Below are 27,383 nucleotides of genomic sequence, written 5' to 3'. Positions count from 1 at the left end.
TATATTTAAAAAGGCCCTTTAGTACAGATGTGCTCCGAGGTATGTACAGATTTTTTTATGCCTCCCTTATGGATCCTGCTATCCTATAAGAGTTGTACGAACAGGTTGAAATGCAAAAGACAATCAGACCTCCAGTAGTGATAAAGTGAAATAACTGGATGTGCAAAGAATTTATTTATTGGTGAAGGACAACAGCTATGAAAGTGTGTTTGGTTATGCTGCCTATCACAAAACACAGAATATCTCATTTTCCTTCAACAGTAGTAGGAACACAAGGAGATGGAGTTTTTAAGTTTTGTCACAGGTGCTAATTTCTGCTGATACTTTGGTCCTTTTAAAAGGTATCATGAAACCTTAAAGAGGTTTTAAGTAAATTTGGAAAGATTCACCTACTGAACTACTTATAGTGGTCTTTTCTGAGATCATCTAGGAAGAGCATAGAGATATTACATTCTAACAATGACACAGCCAGCTCTTGCAGAGGTCATGAGTGCCAAGGAAAGCACACAGCAGCACGTTGATTTTTATTAATATCCTGTAATCCAGAATTTGCAATGAAATGGAAGTTAAGCTATTGTTCATCTTTAGATAGATCTTAAGGTCAGAAACTGAAGAAATGTGTAGAGGAATGACAGTCTTGTGAGTTTTGGAAGTGCATAAATCCTGGGGTTTGTGTTATTTCTGGCTAAACTTTTTGTGTTCATCTTGAAGGGATACGTTTTCATTTTAACCTATTAATCTCAGTATATCTTTTTTTGACACAGACCTATTAGGAATTTTAGAGACTACAATATAGACTCCAGATGCTAGGTCCTCCTTCATCTTTTTGGTGCACCCTTTAATCCATAACAACCAACACATTTATTTTATGAGCCCTCACAATCAAGAGAGTCTTAATATCCTTTCTGGCAGGTTTTCACTCTTTGATTTCACATTATATAGGGGACTGGATACTTTGAACATACTTTAGAAACTCTCAAAAGTAAACTTTTTATGGTACATTCTTTACATCTCCATGGTAAATCCTGTTGTGCTTTTAAAATATGCTCACAGGCACATGTATGGAAGTGTAGATGTATTATAAGCTGAATGATAACACATGAGATTGTGTGCTGGTTGTGTGTTGTAGGTTGACAAGGTTGATTGTTCCAGACACAGTGACCAAACCTCACTGGAGATATCCAACGTCCAGGGAGAGCCCTCCTCTCCTGGTTTCATGACAGTCCTGGTACTAAGTAGTGAAATAAAACACATACAGATCAAATTGCACTAAAAGTTGGTATTTGTCTCTCCACCACTGAGATCTGTTGTGATGAACATAGCCATAGGTTTTCTTCTGCTCTTGGAATTTCAGGCAAAGAGAATTTCAATTCTTTTCACTTTTTAAAATTTATTTCTCTGAATGAAATTGATTTTTTGTTTGTTTTCACCAACATGCCCCAGTTGATAATGTTGGGGTTACAGCATGCTTACGTGAGTGCAACTCTGATTTTAGTTCCCAGCAGGTAGAAAACTTTCTTCCCTTTTTCTTCTTTTTGTGTATGTGCCTCTGTATCTCCTTCAGAAATGCAACTGTTAGAATTTGTAAATCCTACCAGTGAAAAGATGACACACAGGGAAAAGCAAAGATGTTTACCCATCAGTGAGCTAGACAAACATCTTCATTTCAGTGATTCAGACAACAAATCAAATAAAGAAAGAAACCCTCTGATGAGCTCCTCCATTTCTTCCCTTTATCCAGCTCATCTGATGCTGAAGTGAAATACATTTCTGCAAGTACAGTCAAGCCATAAATTGAACAATGAATATCTTGTCCAGTAAAGCTCATATCCCAGCTGGGGTTTTCAGCAGCCTGAGCAACATTTCTGAGGGGAAGACCTTTATGAATGAGATTAAGGAGTGCCCATATTCAGCAGGCACCGCTCTTTTCCCATATGACTGGAGGAGTAATGACTCTGTCTGTGCAAGATCCTGGCTGCTCTCCTGCCTGCAGAGGAAAAGAGGCACTCTGATCCCATGCTATTTATGTTGGGAACATTTGGGAGTGGGTTGGGCTGTACTTTTACCTCCCTCTTTAATCACTGCTCTGGGTTGATTGAAAGGTACTGAGACAAGTATTTGAAGGTGGTTTTATGCCTTGCTCTTTTAGTGCTTGTATTCCTAAAAATCTGGTCCCTTCTGCTGAAAAGTACCTGAGTGTTTGTGCCCAGTAAGGATCACCACAAGAGGGATTTTGTGCTAAATTCTGGTCAAGGATGTAGGTTCAGTCTCTTGTGCAGTCTCTAATAGTGCCAAAGGTACAGAAGTACCCTTGCAGATCTGCTTTTGAAAGCCCTCTCCTAATGATGTGATTTGTAGCTGCACTGATATGAGTCTTTGAATCTGGTATGCAATGGAAATTACAAACAAGACAATTCTAATCTGTTGCCAATCAAGCTGTTGTCATACTAAATTTTTACCTCTTTGTTGCTAAATAACTGGCATTTGCATCCATATTGGTGGTCCTGAGAGGACCCTAGGAAGAGTGCTGAATCCTCTTGAATGTTGTACACTAGAAACAACCTATGTGTTGCTGCCTGGGGTTTTTTGGGTTTTTTTTTAAGAAAAAATCTCTTGGATTTTTGCCAGTGGCTTGGAAAGTGGCTGGATTTGGACTACGTATTTTCTTTCTCAAACAAGAGACTAAAATCTATTTGGGTTTTTTTTTAATGATGATGAAAATTAGGAAAGGAAGGGTACGGTACGTGTCAGTGTTAGTTTGAAGCTATGCTGGTTTAAACCTGTTTTTCTGTTTCAAGTACTTGTCATATTCCATTTGGTAGCTGCAAATCCATAACAGTAAACACCTTGGAATCTTTGTGGCTTAAGGTTTGGCACATTATGTGTAGTGTGCTGATGATACAGGAGGTGGGTCTGCTGTATCTGCATGAGGGAGGGCCCAAACACCCAGTTTACCACACATTGTAAATCTGCTGATGTTGGAGTTGCCTTTAGTGTGTAAGAAAGAGGCTGAAGATCCAGAGGACCACTGCAGTCTTGTGAGCCTGACATTAAAACCAGTTGGAGAGAGAAAAATCAGCAAGAAAACAAAGATTCGGGGGGGGGGGGGGGGGGGGGGGGCGGTCTACATCAGACTTTCCCCTTTGCTAAGATAAATTAGCAATTTATTATTAACAACATTTTCCTACAAACATGGATCAGGACTGCTCCTGAGCTTTTTGGGTTTTTTCATTCTGGGAGTCTTTTTAGGGTTGGGGACAGGAAAAGCCATATTTCACTGCCATTATCCAGTATTTTATCAGGGAGAGAGGCTTGAATTCACATTTTCACCATGTATTCTCTACACAGACATGGAGAAACACAGATGTGCAGATAATGTCACCCACATTTTGCCCTGGCTTCAGGACCATAAGCTAATTTTATAACAATTGACGGTGACTTAAACTAATGTTGCTAGGGTGCTGTCAGTGATGCTGAATAAATAGGGAAGGACTTCAGGAGAACAGCAAACAGCAGCTGTGACGACTTTTGTTCTGAAGCTACCTCTGCATGCCAGATTTTACCCTCCAGGCACAGCAGCAGAGCACAACTCCCACCTGTTATCTCTCACCATTGAGGCTTGCTTCTTTCTGTTTAAGTTAGGTTAAATATTTCTCCTTTTCCCAGGATTCAGAGCTCATCAGGCCAGCTGTGGTGCACAGTCTTGAAACACAAAACAGCTGGAGACATAATGTGAACAAAGTTCACCTTTTCTTGTTTACATTTGAAAGCTGCTGCACTATTTATGGGATGATGCATTTGTTTAAATGAATGTCCAGCTATTATTGATTTTTCATCTCCGCTTTTTTTTCCCCTTTATGATTGTGTCCCTGGTGTTGCGCAGCAGAAATCTCTCACTTAACACACCTGCTCACAAATTGACTGTGGAAAGAATTAGGCCATGTTCTCCCTACTGTTTCTGTGGTGGAACTCAGGCATGTATTAACCCAAGAGACCCCATGGAGTCTCTCTCTTTCCATTTGGCATCCCCACAGTCCCATTTGAATTTGCACCTACCTGTTGCACAGTGTAACAAAATGTCAGCTGAGTAGGTAGCTCCCTTTTCTTACCTTCTTTCTCCCCTCCCTTTTGATAAGAGGCCCTGCCTCTGATCACTTATATCCTTCTGGGATTGTGTGAGAGGGAGCAAGAAGCAGGGATAGAAATTGAGAATTTCAACATCTTTAAGGGTTTGGAGAACTAGTAGCTTGGAGGTTGTATACACTGCATATAAGAGTCTTAGTCCATAATTTGACATTCTCAACAACTTGCATTGAGCTGAGGTTTCAGTTTAGGAACAACAGCTAGTAGCAATGGCAATGGAATTACTGAGGACCTGCTACACCTTTCAGAAGCTTTACTTTTTCCTGCTCATTAACAATTAATGCCTTGTTTTGTGTTGAATTTGTCTATATTCAGCTTCACTTTAAGAAGGTAACTTTTATACATTAACACTGATCCATATTACTGCTGTGATTACTTCATTTATTTTTACTACTGTCCCAAAAGAGCTACTTGGACACTTGAAGTTTTGTAGGTCTGGTTAAGGTAAGACAGAAACAGCCTGGCGTGCAAGTACCATACTTGAGGCATCAGTGCTAAACATCGGGTGATCAGAATTGGTTGGATGAGGTCCTTTTTTTGGTTAGAAATGGTGCTTCTCCCCACCACGATTGTGGAATAACTTACTTAGAAGGAAAGTTTCTTCTCTTTTCAGAGAAAAGTTGGCTCATGCCCTAAAGCCTGGAGATTTATGTTCTTTAAAATGTGTGTGGGTTTTTTAATCCTGTTCAATGTAACTGTAGATGGTCTCCATAGCCATATAAATCCTCCACTATTCTCTGATTCCAGCCAAGACCTTGGCTTCAGTGATACCTGGTTGTTATGTATTCTACTGAGTTAGAGTGAAGCTCCCTGTCTTTGATATGGCTCCAGTACTCAATACAGGGAGGAACTTGCTTTAGTCCATCCAAAGGATTTACACAGTATAATCCATGGGTCTTCTCAACAAGCCACCATTCTTAGCCAGCTAAATGTAAGCATAACCTCTCTCTCAGTCTGTTTCTTCTTTTAAGGATAGATCCTGCACTCCTAAATGTCAATCAAGGCAAATGGAGGTTGAATATTCTGTTGATTGACACAGGCTGAAAGTCCCCCAAGTGCTGGATTAATTCTGCAGAGAAAATTCTTGAGAAGGTTTCTTCAAAAATACTGTGTATATGAGTGTTTTCAGTTTTGCTTTGTCACTTTTGCATGTCACTTCTCGTCTGGATTTGTCTACCACATGCGTAATTTTGTGATATCACTCTTGGGGAAAATTGTTCCTGTTCCTCTTCTTTAAAGAGTCACAGAGGTTACTCACTTGTTGTCTGTGATACTAAATTGTCCAATCTGTCCCTAAGACTTTTTGAAGTCTGCTTTTTAGTGGATATGAAAATCTGAAATTCATTCTTGAAGAAGCTTGAAGCTTCTTTAATGAGAAAATGAGATCACTTTAATCAGCCTTGATCTTTTGAAGTCTAACCATAAATATGATTGAGATATGAATACCCAAATATACCTTTTGTTCCCCGTTATTCCGATTCTTTAGCTATGTAAACATCAGATTATTTTAAACGTGACAAATCTGTGTTCCAATGAAGCCTTTAAAAGTCACTGAAAGTCCATCTTCCCCATTTAGTTAGAGTAATTTAAATCTGGAATAACTCAATTTGCTTAATTTGAATTGCATTGACATAGGTGTGGCTGACAGAGGAGGCTGGCTAGCAGTTCCCAACACCAGGAAATCATGAGGTCACACTTGCTTCTTGGTCCAAAGACAGCTTTGTCTTCATTCCAGGTAAAGCCACACCAAAAAAAAAAAAAAAAGAGTGATTAATAATTTTTGGTTTCTACACCTGTGTTTTAGTCACAATTGGCATGTAGGGTACAGAGGCATCGAAATACCTTGAGCAGCTACAGGAGGTTTAATTATTATTGCCTAATAATGTATTGCTAGGAAAAATAATGTAAAAGAAAATCCCCCTTTCCATTTCTCTGAGTAAGAATAATATTAGATATATAAAAAAGTACACAGAAACCTTGATGAAAATGGCTGAGAATATTTTTTTAAAAAGTCTGTCTGACAATAATTTTCTGTATTAGTTCATAAACATTTTCACTTCAGATCTTCTCTCCCTCTCTCTGTTCCCACAAATAATTCACACAAATGTAATAAACCAAACCAGACTCAAAAAACCACTAACTTCTATAACTAGGAAGTAAAAGTACCCTTTACTTATTCCAATTATTGTTTGAAATATTGCTTTTATAAAAAAAGGGAGAAAAAAGTCACCACGTAAAGAAAGGACAGAGACTGAGACCAGTATGAGTCATATAAGAGGGGAAGTGTGCTCCCTTTCATTTTCATGAAATTCTTGCCAGAAATACTTAGTAATAACTGCAAATGCTTTTTCTGCAAAAGAACTTTGAATCATTAGGTGAGATCTTTCAGAAATGTGGTGAACTCATTGACAAGATTTAGTTAGTTAATTAGTTAGTTTAATAGAATAGATATATTTCTTCTTTCCTGCTTTGCAGAAGAACTAGGAACTTCTCTCTGAAGTTTTTAGGAATATGAATAAGTTGGATTTTTTTTAGAAATATGAATAAATTTTTAGGAATATGAATAAATTATATGTTAACACTTTCTGTTCTGTGTTAATCTATACTACTGTTGCTGAAAAAATTGTGTTGCATCTATTAAGTTTTTGTCTATGCAATTTCTCAGGCACTGATGGATATAAACTGAAGATTTACATCCTTATTAGTCTATCTGGACTTCTTAGAGTGTATCCCTCTGTTAATAATCACCTTTTCTGAATGAAATATAATAAAATTTTAACATTCCAGTATCTAATATTAAATTTATTTAAAAATACTTTAGAGTATTTTAATGTAAACAACTTATTTTAATAAAGATAAAAATTACTTTAAGGCATTTGAGAACTTTGTCATTCAGAAATATTTTTAGTACCAGATTTTTATGGATTTTTTTTTTTTAATTAACACAGTGATTTATGAAGCACTAAGCTGAGCTGAGCATCCCCTTGTTTACTTTGGGCAAACTGAGTGACAAAAATAGACTGTTTAGTGGCATTTTCCTGTACCAGGCAGTTTTCATTATCTCACAATGTATTTATGGCATGGCAATATAAATTGAAGTAGATTGTATTGGCACTGCCAGCATTAGTAAAATATTCCATTTGTAATACATCTAGCACTGCAGGTCTTCATTGTGTTGCCAGTGGAATTTTCAAAATATGCATCATTGACATAAGTCTGCTCTCCTCAAAGTAAGTGGAAATTTTAGATGCTGAAATAAGAGCAAAATTTAACTAGTGAGAACTTTTGGAATGGAAAACTGAATACAGGGTAATGATATTTTTAATAGAAAAGATTGTGCTGTCTAACAAAGTTTAATGAATATTCTTAAAGATGCGCAATTACACATTTACATAGCCATTTTTACACTTTAAAAAAATATTTTGATAGCTATGGGCCAAAAATGATATCAAATGCAGTACCTTTGTCAATATGGTGAAGTTAATTTATCCTCCAGCATGTCTGCTCTGTGATCCTCTCTTAAGAGTCATAATATTTCTTCCATACTGGCTGGATTCAGGGTACAACATAGACTGTCTGGGAATAAATCAGGATTATGTAGAGCAAGTAGCTGTTATTTATGAGGCCATTGTTCACTGGCGAAGAAGTTGGAGTGTATGTAGCTGACATGATGGGAACAGTGAGGAGGAGACCCCTGAGATTGCAGGAGACGTTTTCCTTTTCTCACTTCTCTACCTGGCACCTGAAGAAGAAATTTTAAGGAAAGGCCTGCTTTGTCTCTGCAGCTTCAGACAGAAGCCAGCCCACTGGAGATGCAGGCAGGAGAGAATTTAGCTGTTAAAGTCAAAGAAATATTTTCTGATTAGGTGTGAACTGATTTTATTATTTTTCCCTAACAGCTTATAAAGTGACCCACTTTAGGTAACTTTTTATGAAGTATCAAAAATCACTTATCCAATGCCAGAGCTGCTGCTGACAAATTTCAAGCTTTTATTTCAAAGCATGAAACAGTTAAGTGGTTGGAAGAATTCTTTTAAGCATGAGAAAAGCAAAGTAATGTGAAGAGCTGTGCATTTATTTTGAGATGTCTGCAGTCCCAGTTCTCATGAATTTTTACTTGGTGTGGTGATCTAGTCAGTTCACATGATATTTCTCAGCTTTCATCTCATTGTTTCTCTGAATATGAATAAAATCAACAAACACCAAAATCAAACTACCAGCTCCCCCAAATCTCAATGTAAAACAAACCCACCAATTTGAACAATTTCCTTCCAAGTGACTGCATTTGTCTGAAAGCAGTGTTTTAAAGTGGGAAATGTCAGTTGATCTGCTTGATAGGTGCTATGGCTATTTCTTGTGCTTGCAGACACAGCAGAGAGCTAAAATTCTGACTGTGGTGTGTATGAATAAGGACACACCAAAAAGGATCAAACTGATTTCATTTGGATAACACAAGGAGATCAAGTTCCTCACCAGCAAGTCCCATGCAATGTCAGCATGACAATAATTAAATATTTTTGTTGTGGTTCGTTTTATGTCTGTTCAGTGTTCCCCCATTGTTATGTCAGTGGTCTTGCCCGGTTCCCAGTTATTTGTCAATCCCAGAACCCCTCCCAAGTTGTTATGGTTACTCAATGTATCCAATTCATTCTCCTCCCCTGACTGCCCGCCTATCACTCGGCACCCCTGCCTCCTTTTCCAGAAACTTCTGGCCTGGGTGTCGGGTGATTGGTCTAGGGGCCAGGGCCCCACCTGCAACGGTGTTTTATTGGCTCCCCAGTGTTGTCAATCCCAAATGTATTCCTGTACCTCTCTCCTTATTCGTTGTCCTTCACCCCTCCCTTTCCCTTTATAACCCGAGGTTTTTCCTGCCTTGGGGCTCTTGGGTTCTTCTCCCTCGCCCTCCACGTTTCCCTACCAATAAAACCACCTTCCCAGAAGAAACTGAGAGTTGCCCCTTCATTTCATCCTGCGACTTCAGAGTTCTTTACTGCGGCCACATGTCCGTAAGCCTGTCATCGCTAGGCACCGGGCCCTGACTTCATGTTGGGGAAGTGCCTGACTGGCTGGAGGTTGGCTGGACACTCATCTAGCCTGGGCGTTTTATTTTCCACCGGCCACCGCTCCATATTTTAAATCTTTGTTATTTATAAAACAATGTCAGTTTTGAATTAAAGCCCAGATCTTATGAAGATTTACCCATCACGGATTGTTGTAAAGTTAAGCAAGGTTGCAGGATCTTCCCATGTAATTTTCACTTGTGATTAGTTAATTTTGCTTCTTTGAGTTTTAGAGGTTTAAATGTAAACTTCTGAAAGCTTTCTGGAGTGATTGCTGCTTGGTCCTACATGATGTCTTTCAACTGAGCACTGGAAAATCAAGACTACTAAAATCACTGTGGGGGAACATGACTTTAAAGGAGTTTAGCATTGCAGAGCCAACTTTCCTTTCTCTCTGGGAAGAATTTCACTGGAAATTGATTTGCACTTAAAGAAATGAAATTTGCCTAAATTGTTAAGTAGCATGCATTTTCTTTTAGGGAAAAATCCAAGTATTCATGAACACTCAGGGTCTCCTTAATCTGTGAAGTGGTTGATGGTAGGCATTCCTGAAACAGCCTGTGTTACTGAAACTTAAATTTATAAACAAAACTTGTTACCTTGATAAGTAATCAGCAAAAATATAATATTTTAGGAACATATTTCCAAAGTAGGAAACTCAATCTGATCTGATTACTCATGCTCACTTAAAAAAAAAAAAAAAAAAGTCAGTCAATACCAGTTACCAGATTTTCTAAAAACTAGAAGAGTGGAGAAAGGGAGAGGCTTATAGAATTGCATATAAAAAGGCAACTTTGGTACAGTCTAATAGTTGCTTAGAAGACACAACACAGACTTGACTCCCAAACTTGACCCAGTGCACTATCAAGGCTGTCTATTAGGAAACATGCACATTCAATGGTACAACTGTTAGGTCTTAAACTTTGTGGTAGAGTTTGGGTAGTCTCTTGATCAAGGCATGGTGGATTCATAAGGCAGGAGCTGAAAATACTTCTCTGTAGAAATGAATCTTGACCATAGTAGATGGAAAAGGGAAATGATTTAGTTATGCTGATTCTGCTAAAGAGCTCCAGTTATATATTAAGGCAGTAAAACTCCCTATGGAACATGGGAGGAATGTATTACTGGTTAATTACAACAGCAAGATATGCCATTGAAGGGATTATTACCATATTTTATGATGACTGTTTTATCATCTCCTTGTTTATACTTTCCTTTGGTAATGAACTTACCTTCAGAAGTTTGAAATATTTAATATTTGAGCGCTAAATATTGTACCCCCTGTATTTGATAGGAGTAGATCTTTATATATGGAGTAAGAATACAGCTGCAGGTGAATAAAAAGCTGGATGAGAAAATGGCATTTTCAATAATAATATGTAGTGTCCATGCATCAACAGTGGTGTGGTTGTTTCAGTTTAGTTTTTCTGGTGAGGTATATGAAGCAATACTTTTTTTTTGCGATGAAAAGCAAATTCTGTTCCAGCCAGTGCGGCCTGTAAAGCTGTTAGATTCCCAGGCCAGTTTCAGCAGCATCACGTCAAATGTGGATGTCTGAAAGATGAACATCTCTTGTTTTAAGTAGTTGGACAACTGTTTGATTGCTCCTTCTATAGGAAAATAATCTCTTCATGGATGGCTATAAGTGGCATCATTTTTCCTTTGGGTTCCCATTGCTGTTTTCTGTATATATTACACATCTGGACTGTAATGGAAACTTGTTCATTCCTCTGAAACATCTGTTGTGTCCTGCTGCAGTGAAGACCTACTGTTATTTTTGGCTGTGTACTCCATAATTGTATTAAATCTTTGTCTAGTGGCCTCTCTTCCAGGTAAAATCAATTCAAAATCACACAGAAGTAATTAATAATTTTGCAGAAAGTGTTACCTTATTTCACAGCTAGGGTGTTTTATTTTGTTTTAAAAAGCAAGGTGAAAAAAGGCATGTCAGTGAAAAAATAGAAAGAGCTTATGTAAATATCTAAGGAGAAAAATGTTAGGAAGTTTCCATATGGAAAAAAAGATTGTTCCTTTCTTCAGTTTAAAGTATCAATCTGGTTATCCTGTTTATGCAGCTGCTCATAGAAAGGCCTTAAAAAACCTCCCAAACCCCCAAACAAACAAAAACCAAAAAAGGGTAGTAATGTAATGGATTCTTCTAGTAAGAGGAAGAAGGAAAATGAAAGAAAGGATAAATTATAGAATTTCAGGCTCATGGTGATTTCTGATGTTAAACCCTGGAGAGGGCAGAAAGAAGTGATGGCACATATTAGCCACCTCTGGAGCTCAGAGCTTACTCGGTGAGCGAGTCAACTAAACCAATGAGAAAGAAAAGCCTTTTATCTCCACAAACAGCTCTGCACACCTAGAGGAGGCTTTGTGTCCCACCATTGAGAAGATTTCAGTGAGAATCACCACATGACTCTGGGCTAATTTTTCTGCTAGTTTTTCCTTCACTCCTCAGGCACCAGATTTTTTTTTTTGGCTGCTTTCTTAGCATGGTAGAAGAAAACAAGAGGAAACAAGTGAATTCTGAGAAAGGGAACCAGGATTCAGTGATTTTGAGTGTGAGAAGCAGTAGAAAGCTTCTATAAATGTTCAGACAAAATCTTTGCTTTATTGTACTGTGATCAGATCCCATGCACTGTCCTGATACTGTCCTGACACATTAATTGTGTTCCCTGCTATGCTGAAAAGGATGGGAGACTTGGACTTGATTGCTACAAGACTGTGGCTTTGCAGGGATAGTTTTAAACACTACCTCTTCTGTCAGTATTCAGGACACAAGGAGAAGTTACCGGTTAATTTTTTATTTTACAGCAGATCAAAGCCGGAGAATGCAAGAGAGATACTCCCACAAAGGAAAACCAGATGCATTTTACAAATACCGAAATTGTGCTATCAGAGCATTAAATATTTACCAGTGAGTGTCTGCCCATTGTGTACTTTGGTATATTTAATTTCTTTTTATTGTTATTGTCTGTCTGGACTTGGACTTATCTCCTTGGCCGAAGATAAAGGATGATTTGTGTCATGAACGTACAGCATGTGAAGTGGTGCTTAGGTTTTTCTTGAGATTCAATTAATGAGGTAAGGAAAGGGCAGAGGTATGGAAAAAGGCTTTGCTAAGCTGCCTTTTAAATTTCATTCCATACTGAAAATGGAACTCTGTCAGAAATAGTTTTGGTTTTGAAGGTCTGCTCTGTGTTAGCAGTACAAGAGGCAGCTGCCTAAAATAAGAAAATGCTAGGAGGGTGTCTAGGGGCTGTTTATTGAGGGCAAGGCAGGCAGCTGTGGGTGGTGTGTGTTTCCCAGGCTGTTGCTGATAACAAGTGGATGCTAACATACTAATGTGTTTTTACTTTTCGGCAAAGTATTAAGGCTAGAGAGTTGTTTGCGACACATGGTGATTTGTTGAAAATCGCTATTTGCAAAATAGAGGGGACCTGTTATATTAGCAGAACTGACAAGAAAATAAAGAGCTATTTTTGATTTTGATGTTGTTCAGTGGTTTTATTGTTTTTTGGGTTTTTTTTAATCAACAACCTTTGAGACAAGGAAAGATGGACACAATGTTGGCTATTACTTACCAAATCAAATGTATTTAAATACACTGTCTCTGATATTTAATAAAAATTGTAGTGTAGCTTTTTGTGGCTAATAAAACTTGGTTTACATTACACCCCTTGCCTGCTATGATTTGCCTCCTAGGGCTCACTTAGAGTGCATTAAGAAGCTACACATAAGATCAGTGTGATTTGCTGCAAAACTTAAATAATTCATTTATGCACCACTGCTCTCAGACAGTGTTTTTACAAACGCTGTAATGAGACAAGCTGTGAAATGTTTTACATGGTGGAAATGAGGTCTGCTACTCAAGAAAATCTTTCCGCACAGATTTTATTCCTTGAATTCTTCAAGAGAACTTTCCAAGCATTGTGGTGTGGACCTCCAAAGCACACTGATGTCCTCCCACTGATGAGGCTATTTGTCCTAACTTAGCAATATCTTTTTCTTCCAGTACTTCTTGTGTTTTCACTGGAGGACCTAAAATGAGCATGGGATACTTAAGGAATGCAGAGTGGAAACTCTAGTTCATTATTCTGGGACAAGATCCTTTCCTGACTATGACTATGCCTTGTCTACCACACTGACACTTGTTCTTACTCTGCTCTCTGCCATACACTTGACTTTTTAATAATGGGCATAGAAGGAATTGGATTGATCAAGTTAAAATAGACCACAACTAAGCTTTATTGTCAAGGTCATTGACAGCTCCCCTGATGTTCACTCTAAATTCTTGTCCTCTGGAGTTGTGTTCCTTCTGTGTAGACATAATCTTCAATGCTCTCTGCAAAAGTCTTATTGCCCATGCTTAAGAGAGCTTAAAAGTATGTCCTGCACCTGCGCTTTTAGGAAGCAGTTCTCCTGATATGAAATATCTCTATTATTTACACTAAATTTTAAAATAATTTGTATTTCTCTTATTCTAGTAATTTGGATGGAGAAGGGGGAATAGCGCTTGGTGTTGGTGAAGGAAGGGTGACCTCTCTGTCATTTTTTGATGTGTATTAGGCTATAGCTTTTAACTATAGGATCAGATCTAATTTGTTCTACAGGAAGAACAAATTACAGAAGAATTAAAACTTAAACAAATTAGTCCAAAATTAGTAATTGGGTAAGAATAATCTGTTTACACCATGGGTCTGACTTTGCCAGGAAAAGTATCCAACAGATTATATTTCCCATGCACATCTCAGCACTGATTTAAGCTTTACATGAGATAGTGGGAAAACCTAGGTATAATTGAGACTGCTGAATGGCTTTATTTGGAATTTGTAACTAATTGAAAGAATGTGTAATTAGAAGTCGATTTTAATTTTTAGTATTAAGACAGAAATTCAATTTTTCATAATTTTTTAATGTGTCAAATTTGCTTTAGAGTCTTTTGCTAGAAAGTATTTTGCAATTGCCTGTAGCTTTGCATAGCCCTTATAAAACTTGAAGTGTACAAAGGAGATTAATATTTTACAGAATGAAAGCTGGAGAAGAAGGAAGAAAATAAAGTGCTTGTGCTACTTCTAGGTAGAGATCCTTTTGAATTTGCTAGCACTCCTGTGAGCATTCCCCCCCTCTTCTCAACCAGACTTGAATCTGAGAAAATTACCATCTGTGCATAGATATGCAGGAAATGAGCTAAATTTGTAGTGTAAACATTTTCAAATGAATATTTGCACAGTACAGTCTCTCAGTAATGCATTATCCTTTTTCATTTGGTAATCAACACATATCCCTTATGAGTTGTGTTGAAAGGGAAGAGAGTGACTCTCACTAAACTCTAATTATCCTCTCCTTCCTCCTGGGAAGAGCTCTCTTTAAGCTCCCTTTTGTGAGCTGCTCTCTGTTTCACAATCATTCCACTTCTTGATCATTCTTTCTCCATATTTTGCCTCAAAGCATACTGTAGGACACAAACCCAGGCAGCTCTGTGTAGGGGTGTCTGCTGAATTCCTATAAGGTAGGATTCCCATACCAGCACAAAGCCTCAGTAAGATTCAGAGAAACTAACTTTCAACTGAGGTTTTATGCAGGACCCGGGTTTGTGTAATACATAAATATTTCTTGGCTTAGGACTGGGAGAATGACATATTTCCATTAGCCTCGAAGTAGTTTTGACTCAATTCGATCTGTAGCAACATGAGTCAGCTGTTTCTGCTAAGCAGTGTTTCTAATTCAGCCTTTTTCCTAATAAGCACGTACATATAACATGAGCTTCCTACACCGATTAATCTGTGTTTCCTCCATATGGTTTGTAGATTTTTATTTTCTTTTAATTCTGTGCAAGCTGCTGAATAGTAAAATGCAGTCAAGATCTTGCTCTAGTGAAAAACGGACTCCAGCTGAAGTTGCCAGGGAATTGCCAAAATTAGCATATCCTGGTAGTTTTGAAAGGAATTTTTCAGCCCATCCATCTGACTACTAGGGCTAAAGTTTTGGGTAGTCCTGTATAGAAGTGTTTTTCTGTAGAGTAAATTTCTGAAGGCAGGGTGTGTAGAAGAAGAAGGCTGGACCAAAGCTCACTGAAGCTGGGTCAGAAGGACAAAGAAGTAGGTCTGTGGAGTTTGTCCTGAGATCACTCAGCTGAGATACTACACCTCAGCAGAAAGAGAGGCAGAAAAAATGGGGACACCAGAAGATGGGGAAGAATAAGTGTTTAGCATAATATTGACCTTAAGAGGTTTGGAAACAGATACTTTTCATTTGGGGAGAGTACAAATTTACAGCCTGTGCATGGAAAAGAATTACTTTGTTTGCTAATTTTAATGTGCAATTAGGAGAGTAAGAATGATGCCACCAAAGCTTTTTTATTTGTGCCTCTGGGCTATCAGTGAAGCTGTAACCCTGTTCATGTGCATCCACAGATACAGAGAACACAAAGACAAAAGGGATGCACCCATGCATGGTAAAGCACTGAAAAATCTAACCACTCCCCCCCTACCCCTTACAGAGACCTTGATTAACACCCTCTTCTCTGCCCTACAAGAAATAAAACTGAACAGAAAAAAGACCCTTTTTCTTTAGTATCAATGAAATCTAATGGCATAATTTTTCTCCTTCAAGCAGGGAGAATGTTAATTCCTGGAAAGCACTTTATACAAATTAAGGTCCTTTCCCCTTCCAAACATAATTTTTAACAAAGGAATCAATCTCTCTCTCAGCAAATCAAGGTGAACAAATACATATACAAAATAATTAAATTGCTTTTTTCTTATTATAAGAGTTTGTTTGATTTGCAAAACCAAGCTGGAATATTTATGCCCTCCCTTTTAGGGAAGGTCAGCAGATATATACTCAATTACCTATTTGTACGCATTAAATCAAATGACTCTAAATTCAATATTTTGTTTTTTAATTTTGTCTGAGCAGGAAGCTGGAAATCCAAATTAATGGCTCTTCCCCAGTGACATAAATTCTGCGAGGTGTTTGTAGCTTGCTTGCCTCGTTAAAGTTCTCTGACATGATTGATAACTCTTGTCCTCTCTGACTGTGAAGGCTGCTCAGCAGAGGCAAGTAGATCATGCAGAGAACTTGTACTAGGATCCAAATTCAAGATGTTTTCATTTTTTCTACTTCCAGGTTGTGAGGAATGGCTTTTAATAGGTTGGTACCCTCCTTGTTTTCTCACTAACAGCTGCTGTTGGACGTGATAATATACCAAAGTCACTGCAGCTGAGCAAGGAAAAGTAAAGCTTGTCCCTATGAGGTGTGTGGGGTCTGTGAAGTCCCTTCTGCTGAGAGAGGAACTGCTGTTCTGGGACCTTGTGCACACCCTGCACACACCTGGTTATTTTAACATGCAAAGGATCCCCATATGAATGGTCTACCAGATGTCCCACTTTTTCCCCCTTTCTGTGTTTAACCTGTGCACTGACTGGCTGGACCTTGAACTTACAAGGCCAGGTTTCTTCCAGTGAACCACTAAATTTCCATAACAAAAATCCAGACAATAAACATTTCAAACTACTTTTCACTGTCTTTTTAGTGTTCAATTCATTTTTGCAAGCAATGATTGACCCTTGTCTAATTCCAAGACAGCCTTCACTCCAATGGGCTGGGATTCTGATGGACCAGTGCAGGCAAGATGAGTTGTGAACACCTAGGGAAAAACTTCTGTTAATTTTGGTGCTTGGCTTTAATCTCATACTTTTTATCCCATTGCATGTTGCTGGGGCAGAGAGTGGATTTGTCCTCTGTGGTTTAACATTTGTGAGGCTTGTGGATTTGCTAAGGGATATCTTGCAATTCATATTATTGGGATCTTTCCTGTAATGCAGCAATTCAGTCCCTCCTAATTTGTTCAAAATAGAGGAGCTTGACTTGAGCAATAGGTATTATCTGCAGCAAGTTCTCAGTAAGGTATAACTGAAAATAGATTAAATGTCAGATACAAATTTTCTTGATCTGGCAATCCATGCAAAAATTGGGAAAGCAGTCTTGAAACAGTGAATATGAAACATTCAATGAAATTCCCAGAGCTTTGAATATGAATCTGAATCAAGGATAAAATTGTAAAAAAAAAAGCCCTTACAAAGGACTGAAGGAATGAATAGCACCAGTTACCTATTGCTGCTGATGTGGCTGGAATCCCAGCCTGGGTACCTGTGTTGTAGCATAGACACATCTCTCTAATCAATGTTAATGCTACTTTTTATTCTGTCTTTAGGCAAAAACAGAATGTAAATGTAAGTAAAAGAGCACATTGCTCTTTCCATAATCCTTGTGCTCTGAACTACTTTCCCCCCATAGGCTATTAGTGTCTTTGAATAAGAATCCAGTTCTTTTCAATAAACACTGTGCATCTGAAGTGGCTACTAGTAACTGAAGTGACAGCTACTCAACTGCTAGCAACCAAGAGGAGCTTGCTAAACCTGAAGATGTCACATCATTTTTGCAGCTCCATTTCAAAGCTTTTGGAGACTGAAGTGCCACATTTTCAGGCAGAAACAGGTAGTCAACTAGGGTGTTTATTCATTGAAGGTCAGGCTTTTGTATTATGAAACTTCTAGCAGATGTGATAAGCAGTAAATTGCAGATCTATCACCTTCTTTTTTCTATCTTTTTTTCCCCCTGTGAGTGTGTGTGTGAAATCAGCAGAATACTGCCTACATTTGATTTATGGCCCACTTTTGACCAACTCTTATCAGGCTCCCACAAGCCCTTTTCTGATGCAGCTCGTGTCTGAATGACAATAGACAACCAATGCCATTATGCTCCAAAATCCCTCTCTGCATTCTAGACACCTAAGATTACATCTGGGATATTGATTTATTACTGCCCCCACTACTTTTTTTTCCCCCCACAGGGACCAGTTTGTTCAGCCTGAACAAGATAGACTATTATTAAACTGAGCAAACTACTCCATGTGAACTTAGTAGAGAAATAATCATTTGCAACCACCTTTCTAACCACCCAGGTTCATAAAGAAATGTAGGTGTTGAAATATTAAGACTGTTTACATATGGGTCCCACAGTTCGTGTTTGTTCAGATTATATATAATTTATATACACGAAATGAGACCCAACAGGCATTCTGTTGTGTTGGACATTATAGGCATATTGCCTAAAGCACCTCAGTATTGCCACCCAATGTACAAAACCCAAATTATTACAAATCTTCGTTATAGAAATACCTACTGTAACACCAACTGTATCTCTGACAGAGAGGTTTTATGACATGTTTTAGAGCCTCAGCAAAATTTATATATTCTACCATAGATTTTTTTCTTCTTCTTTTTTTGGGGAGGGAGAGGAAGCTATAAATTTTACAGTACATTGGATTTTTATATCTCCTAAAAATGTACTGTGCAGGATTCACATTTAATATCCCTCAGCTATAGTAATCTGTGTATTTAAGTCAGTAAGTGAGGAGATACAGACAGGGTTTCTAGTTAAAAAGGATTTTTTTTTCTTCTTCTTTTTCCCCCCCAACTCCCCCTTCCCTCCAACAAGCACATACCTCACCCCTATATCTTCTTTTAGTTAAAATAGTATTACAAAAAATAATTATAAAAAATTACGTGGATTCAAATGCCACATGTGAACTCCTCTGGCCTGCTTTTAAGAAACTCTGAGCACCAGCAATTTCTTCAGCTGCTCTGAGAAAAACCTAGAGGGTGGCATGGACTAAACACCACAAACAGAGGCTTTCAGAGGTTTGCTCTCCCTGTTCTTGGTCATGGGACAGATCTGCTTGACTCTCAAATAGATGTCCCATGTTCAATGTTCTACCTCAAAGGATTTGTTTTATTCTGCCTACTATTCATTGTGTTTGAGTGTCTATCATTGCTTTTGTCCTGGGAGACTGGGTTTTTTTTTCCACATGGGCAGAAAGTATCACACACAGGCTGTAATTTAAGTATTTTCTTTTAGGCCTTTTTTTTGTCTCCTGTGGAGCAAAACACTCTATAAGCAAAGAACCAAATAAAGCCAGAATCAAGTCGGGAAAAATTAACTTCTGTCATTTATTACTATATGTCAGGTGTTTATCATGTCTTTTTCTCATATTTAAGAATAAAATAACTCCTATGGAAAAAAAAACCCAAACATTTTTCATTTGAAGTTTTGTAATTATTCCATATTTCCTTCTGTGGGCTTTTATTTCTTCTCTGTCCATTCAGGGCTTGATCCTGCCTTGATCCTGTCTGTTCCAATAAATCACCTATGGATATGCTCAAGGGCATTTGAAAGCTCAGATATCTATGCATGGTTTGGAAATACTGAAATATTTTTGTTTAGAGATAGCTGGTCAATGGGGTGTCTGAGTAATGCCTATAACCGAGGCCTTGTGGAAAGTGAAGATATTTTTCCTATGAATGTCACACCTTTTCAATCTAGTTGAGCATCTAAATACCGGAATGAGAAAAGGAACTGTGTTGGTGCTGAGTATGACTGAGTCTGTTCAGTAGCAAAGAAATAAGTTCTACAAAAATACATAAATCAGAATTACACAGACCCACAGATTGCATTGCTGTTGGTAACTGAGAGCACTATGGCTCTGCAAGGGTACTGGGGAGTTACAATAGTTTCTGGGCAGAGTAGGGAGAATAATTAAAGGCTGATGGAAAAGGATGAAATGTTTTTTCCTCAGAATGGAGCAAGTAAGAGGGGATGTGAAGGCAGCACAAAACAAGTGGAGAGTCAAGCAAACTGAAATATGGCAGGCTGAAAAACCCAAAAGGGAACACTTTTTCCTGTAATGTGTAACTCAGCTGGGAAATTCATGCTTCTATTCAACAGAGAACAAATCAAATTTTAGAGAGATAACCAAATTTATAGCAGTGGTCCATGCTACAGCAGGAAGAGCAATGTCAAGGTCATTAGCAAAGCACTGCAGCCAGCCTTCAGTATCTGGCTAGCTGGGGCTTGGGAAGGACAAGTAGCCAATAACTACAGGTAGCAGAGTTGCACTTTGGAGCTTAGTTCTAGCCATGAGAAGCTAAGCTTGAATGACTGTTGTCCTTATCCAATATTGTATTTCCATTAAATTCAAAGGGTTTTTTTTTTAAGTTTGGGATAACCAGGGTGTTGGATGTCCTGTGCAGAATGTTGTTCCCAGTCTCCCTATCTCATGGCTGACTATCGTACAGAGAAAGCAGAAATCACAGCAATGCAAACAACCCAGACCAGATTTAAGTCTTGCTGAAGCTGAAAGTCACTTTTGTTACATTCACTTCTGTTTGGAGTAAGCTTTTTAGAGTATTTCTGGCCTGTTTTACAAGTGTTGCATCATTGCATCTCAGGGTCACCAGGAAAAGCAGTGGCAGAAACCTGCTCTGGGTAAGCCAGATTTAGAGTTTTTCTGACTTCACAGTGGACCTCTTTCTCTGTCGTGGAAACTCCACCATTCTCATGTTGCAGCTGACTTGAAATTGTGATTTATTTGTCTAAAGGCATTTCCTGGTTCTACTTAGTTTTGGAGCAGAAACCTGCTTTGTTTCTTTTAGCTCCTGGTGTCTTCTACCCTGCAATATAGACACTGGCCTGCAAACTATTGGCTTGCATAATGCTGCTTCAGATAAAGGTCATAAATGGTCTTATTTGGAAATTAATTCAAATAAGAAAGAGAACGAGCCAAAACCAAGACTCTACTGGGCATGTTAATAATGTCATTTGTTTACGGAGTGCAAGATCTCTGCTGGAGGACATCCTGAATCATTGGCTGCTGCCCTTAGTGTTTGCCTTGGGTTGTCCCTGTTGTGAGTGAAGTGAGTCCAAAGGTCAGAGAGACTCTGCTGGTTCAACACTGCCTGAAGATATCTATTCAATTCATCTTCTGTATATCCAGGCTGATATTTTGAAAGATGGAAGTTAGGGTTTTGATACTTAAAAAAAAATAGACAGGATTCAGTTCATACAGTGGACTAGTGTACAGTCATTGGTGCTACAACCAGGAGAAATGAGTGCTGTGGTTCCTGCGTTAACCAGGAAAAAGGAGGTTGTTGAAATGCTGGAAGACAGTGGCAGTGGACAGAACAGGTGTTTGAGGGCAGTGTCCATGGTGCACATGACAAGAATGCCTGTTGGCATGAGTTTTGGTATGCTTATTTCTTATGCCTGTAAATTCTGTGTGGTTTGGGGTTTTTTTCTGAGCAGTCTTCAACCCATGTAATGCAGAAATATTCCCTTGAGAAAACATCTTTGTTTCATTGCTCTTCTCATACATACACAAAAGGGGGTGAGAAGACACAGTTAAAATATCATTTTTAGAAAAGGGTATTTATTGTAGAGGCAGGCAGGGTTTGTGTGGCTCCATGCAGAAAGTATGCTGAATTTCAGCAGGTAGCAGGTAAAAGAGCTGACAAATAGGGAGCAATATTGTCAGCCATGCTGAAAAGTGCTCTGATCCCCTTTCCTAAGCATTTTCTCATCAACAACAACAAGATCAGATGTTTATTTCAGACACAAATAACAGAAACACATGGCTTTTGGCTCTTTCTTTCAATAAGTAGCAGTAGCAATTAATTATCTCTTGGAACATGTTACATCTACAAGAGAGGATTTTAAACCCTCACTTTGTTTTTAAGATTTGACAGTATTTCTGAACTGTTCAAAGGTGCATGTTTAACATGTGGAACAAGCTGGCATTCTGGCTTCAGCAGCAGGGACACAAAGGCTGTCTTCCCACAGGTTCAGTTGCACTTTTGGTTTAGGAGAGCATGTTTCACTTATTACAATGAATAAAGAGCAGGGGATATTCAAACACACTGCGAGGGTCTCCTGGGTGTAGCTGTGGATAGTAGGTAGTATTTATGCACACATTTTTTTTGTATGCTTGTCAACAGCTCTTTGTGTCAGCCTTCTCTTTTTTTTTTTTAATGCTGGTTGTCCTCAGGAAAGGAATGAAAAGGAGTGAATGTTGTCTCAGCTGCTATAAAGTGCTACATTCTGTCAAGTATAAATCATCATCCTGAAGTTCCTTAACCTTAATATAATTTAGTCTCCATGTGTCATCAGTTGAGCCCAAGCCTTCCAGATGAGTCATTCACTATCTGCTAGATTTGTAGGGGCAAGCTAATTTTTGTATATAATGAACCTTATGCATAGGCCTCTTTCTTTCTGCACTCTGCTCATTGAATTGGAATGGCTTTTGTTGGACTGAGAAGGTGCTGTGAGACAAGCAGGGTTGTGACAGGAAGGAGAATAGGAAGCAACCAGCTCCAGAGCAAAAGTCCTTGTAACAGCAAGAGTGTCAATGGAGTGGTGTAAGGGCTCTGACACTCCTTTTCTCCAATGCACCAGTGTGTAAATCAGGAGTTGCCCTGTTGCAGCAAAGGGAAATGTAGTTGAGAAGCTTCTGCAGAGCTACCTACCATGCACCTAGCCTCAGCTGCCTGCAAAGCAGTGCAGGTGCCCAAATGAGCACTGGTGAGCACTGAGGAAGTGTGAGGACCCCAGGGATGACAGCAGAGCTCAGCTTGTGTCCTCAGCAGCCACCTCAGCCCACCAGCTGCTTTGCCAGCATCCTGCACTGCCCAGAGGTCACATAATGGGTTGATTTTAAGGATGTAAAGCAAGAGAATATAGCTACTGACCTTGTGTATTTTTACAGGGAAATCATCCCATGCCCAGGGGCTGGCATGATGCAGGTGGAGCTCACTGGAAGGTTTGACAAATGGGCTGTGGACACTGGCACTGTGTGTGGAGCAAAGGCAGGGGTCGGTGTAGTGTGTATAAGATGAAAGATGAGGACAGGGCTAGGTCAGGAAGAACACTGTATCTTGAGCCATAGCCTTTTCCACTATCCAAACTCCACAGAATCAGTTTCCCCATCTCCTCCAGCAAATAAGAGGCATTTATAATTTACACTTCTAAAAACTGCTACCTATTTCTACTACTTTGTGGGTTAAAAAAAATACCTGAACATGTACACACAGAGATATAATTGAATAAAAATCCCTCCATAGCTTCAGGTCATCACTCTTTTGGCTGCATGAAGCTCATCTATTGACAGAAATCATCTACCTCCAGCTGATCTTACTTCTCAGCCAAGGTCTGAAAGTCTGTCACCTCCTGTCATGATCTGTCATACAAACATCACACACAGCGGTTAGAAAGATTTGTTGCAGGTCTGTTGGATCATTTTTCTATTTTTTTTTAATCCACCTAGTATAACCATCTATTTTTTTTAAACCACCTATGTGGTGTTGAATTGTCTTATAGCTCATGGGCAGAAGCTGGGTCTGAGTTTATTTTAGTAATCTGCCCAGATTTTTCACAGGAATCCTGTGGACCGCACAGAAAATGCTTGAGTCAGACTCTTCTCTACTCAAGACTCAAGAAGGGCATGTGTTGAACTAAACACATATATCGTCATCTTTGCTGAGGGGATACGGGGTGGAGAAAATAAAAATCAATGCTGTCTGTGGCTGAATTTCTAGTTGTGTTTCACAAGGCTGTTACTTGGCTCATCTCTTACCTCCAGACATTGTAGAATAGCCCTGCTGCATTCCTTTTGCGTTGGACTGTCTGGATTTTTTCTCCAAGAATATAGGCTTGGCCTATTACTTCTGCTTCTCCTCTGTCCTTTACGGCCTTTCCCCCTCTTCCTCCTTTTTGCCGCACAAGGCTGTCACAAACTGTGTCTCTTGATGCCTTCTGTGGCTACTCTGTCACCTTCCTCTCCAGGGCTCTGAGTGGGCAGGGCCAATGAATTGCTCCCCTAAGCCCAAGAGCTGCAGGGTTTTCCCTCAGAAAAATAATGATTTCTTCAGATTTGAAGATTTGAAAGGCGTATTTAAAGTTACAAAGAGGAAGTGTACTTGCTAAAAATCATCTTCATTTGAACAAAAGTTATTTATACATATAAGATTTTTAAAGACGTCTTGAGAGAATTGAGAGAAAGGACTTAGAGGTTGTTATATAATCTTTGAGGTCTTTGTGCTACATTAGAGCCTCAAATCAGAAGATACTTGTATCATTGCAATTGATGTCCAATTTAAACATTTTATCTTAACATGGTTTAAACTGATAAACTTTTAAATGCATTTTAAACATAACATAAAACTTAAGTGCAGTTTTTCTTCTTTTAAGCAAATTCTTGCTGTTTTTCTATTGTTTTCTAAAAACTCTTCTTTTTGCTGTGACAAAACAGTTCCAACTAAAGAACTAAAAATACTATGAATTGTAATGACAATAAAAAAAGTCTACGTTCAAGGTCTGGAGAGAGTAGAGTGGAGATGTAATTTTGAAAGCCCCTAATAATTTATCTAGACCAAACCTCCTAATCTGCACTGCATCACCTATTGCATGGAAGATTAATCAATCAGGTGTATTGATGTCATTAGCTAGTTCATCCTCAGTTCTTGGCTAGGTGAAGAGTCCATGAGGACAAAGGTCTTATCCTCAGCTGCATGACAGGGAGCAAGACTGAGGCAAAAGTAATGTTTGAAAGGTTTTCTTTTATTTGTAGAACAAATGTTTTCATCCAACTGTAGCACAGTCAAACAGTGTGAAGGAAATATAACAACCCCCCTGTCTCTTTATCTGTGTTTTTATAAGGTCATCCATCACCACGGTATCTAAGAGTCTTTCTTCTTTCCTTTAAGGGTCCTGGTCAGGAGTTGAAAATAAGGAAAAGAGAAGAAGAAAAACCACAAAGAAAGAGGCATCTGAAAAGTAAAAAAATACAGAGCTGGAGGTGAACCTAAACACTCAGAGGTAATTTGCCTTGAGGAGCAAGAACCCTTGAGACCTGTGTGTAGACTTTTGAAAAAAGACCCTGTGAACAATAGTAAAGGCTATGAACATACCATCCCTCTGACAGGTATGTAAACCTTAAGATTAAAATAACAGCTTCAAAAATCCTTCTGTCAGAGTGAGTTTGCTTTAGCTAGTCAGGGTTTCAGGGGAAGTATCATAAAGACAATATATATCAAGTGGAGGTAGCTAAGGAAATTTCTGTTTGAAATTTCTAAACAGGTTGGTCCTTGAAGCATATTATCTAAAACTTGACAAAGTTATCATGACATTAAAATAACATTATATACCATCAAGTAATTAAGGGTTATACCCAGTGGATTTTAAAAATGTTTTTTTCATGTAGGCTGAATCATCTTTAAGATAAATTTTGTACACAAGAAAAATGAAGAATCAGAAAGGGCACAAAATTTGAGTTCTCATTTTTTGTCCTTTTGTCAGTTATTATTTTGATTTTAAAAAAAGTTCACCAACATTTCTGGAAATTCCAGTACTCTTTTACTTCACAAAGTAATTGTGAAGGATTCCTTAACAGGCTTTTGCATTTTTGTCTTAGTTTAACTATGTCTTTCCACGCTGTCACTTTTAATTGTGAGAGGTGGTTTATTGTACTTACATTCACGGTACAGGAGGAGGAGGAGGAGATGGTGGATACTTCAATCACATGTGAATATCTCTGAACATCCACCAGTTGTCTGCTAATCACATCCTTCCAACAAACACAAGCCACTAACCAAACCTCTTTTTGCAAACTGTAAAAAAGTAAGAGAATTCTCAACAGCAGAAAGCAGATATGCTGTATATTAAAGGAGTGAAATTATTCAGTGAGTGTTCATTGATACTTCTTTGAGCAGCAACTTCCTCCTCCTAGAGATCTTAGCTGAGGTTTGCAGATGACCACAGGAAACGATGTGGTTTCTTGTCACTAATAATAATTACGTGAGGCAGCAATATGTGGTGCAAAATATTATTACTCAGTAAGTGGCATTTGACTGACCTAGCTACCCCAAAATCTTATTGCTAGCTTGTATCACCACTCCTTCCAGAAACACAGTAGACTTCAAGAAATGTTTAGCAAAAACTTCAGCTGATGTCAGGCCACGTACAGGTCAGATATAAGGCCCACCAGAGTAAAAGGCTGGCTTCCACTGTGGGGCAAAGTAGACTGAAGGGTCAAATTCTCAAAATCTTCTCATAAACTCTGGCATTTACTTTGACAGATCCCATACCTCCATACACAGCCACTGGTTCAACAAACTACTTAGACCTACGACCAGCTTAGAAAGATGTGAGTCATTGCACTGCCTTCAGCACAGTGACTCACATCCCTGAGCAGCATCCCCTGAGCTGCCCCTCTGGGCTGGCCCCTCCACTCCAACAGGATGCTGGGGTGGCTCGTCTGCAGTTTCAGGTGTTTATTAAAGGCAAAGCGGTCATGGTGATGGATTGTGTTTTTGCTGCCCAATTGGAAAGTATGACCCCAAATAACGACCCCAAATATTGGGATCTCTGTGTGGTTCTTTCCTATTTGTCCCACCAAGAATGCCATATGTAAAGGCATTATAATTCAAGAAGTTTTTGCAGAAATGCCACTCACAATTCTCAAATAGGAGCAGTCAAATAATTTCTTTGAATTGTTTTGCCTTTACTTCAGTTTCTATGTACATGTTCGATGCAATTAACTTCATCACAAATCCAAAGAAATGTTCACAGTTGTTCCTGGGACGTCTTATTTGTGCATGTCTATCAGAGAATCATAAAAATCAGAGACAGAAAAGTTATTTTGCTTTAGATCATCTCATCGCTGCCCTTGCCAGCACAGATCTTTTTCCCTCTACAATATATTCTCCAGTGCTTTGTCCAGTCTAGCTTTAGGTAGATTAAATATGGTATTTTCTCCCTGTCCTGCTAGAAGCTGTTGGAGAGGCTCAGAGGTAATTGACACTGGCACCCTTTGAAGGTGTGTTGTGGACCTTACCACACTTTTCATTTGTATCCAAACACAATGCTTTCCTCCAGCTGTCATGAGTATTGTGTGGCCATAATTCTTTCAGTGTTCTGTGCTGAACACTTGCAACTAAGATGGAGCAAAAGAAATGAAAATGTGGTTTTGGTTTCTTTTTGGCAGACAGTGTACATAGGTTTAGTTCATTTAAGCAACCCAGAGGTGAAATAGTAAGATGAGGGCCTTTAGAGTATTTTGTTGATGAAAACTAGAGGTGTTGAGATATGGTGTGCTTGTCTGCACATGAGGATTTTACCTAGATAAAGAGGTGTATTTTACAGGGCTCGATTAATAGCTACATTTGAAATACTGTCTGCTCTCATAACACAGAAAGCAGATTTAGCCAAATGGTGGGTGCTTTTGAAGAACACTGCTGATGATATCCCAATTTAAGCAAAGTAGTAATAATGTTTTCAGCT

At 38.7% G+C, this 27,383-nt stretch overlaps 1 long non-coding RNA gene across 1 annotated transcript in view; it reads left to right on the top strand.

Annotated features, from left to right (window-relative positions):
• The window catches only part of LOC139588526 (uncharacterized), a 132,705-nt gene extending 107,807 nt beyond the window's left edge, over positions 1 to 24,898 (top strand). The window contains exon 3 of the long non-coding RNA XR_011678729.1: positions 24,809 to 24,898. This is a non-coding gene — a long non-coding RNA (uncharacterized lncRNA). The remainder of the gene's footprint in view (positions 1 to 24,808) is intronic.
• The last annotated feature ends 2,485 nt before the right edge of the window (positions 24,899 to 27,383 follow it).

The sequence above is a fragment of the Agelaius tricolor genome, unplaced genomic scaffold (genome assembly GCF_023055355.1).
Source record: "Agelaius tricolor isolate 1412-34295 unplaced genomic scaffold, bAgeTri1.0.p SCAF_1, whole genome shotgun sequence".
Classification (NCBI taxonomy): Eukaryota; Metazoa; Chordata; class Aves; order Passeriformes; family Icteridae; genus Agelaius; species Agelaius tricolor.
Note: the sequence above shows the minus strand (reverse complement) of the source record. Positions and strands in the feature narration are given on the sequence as shown.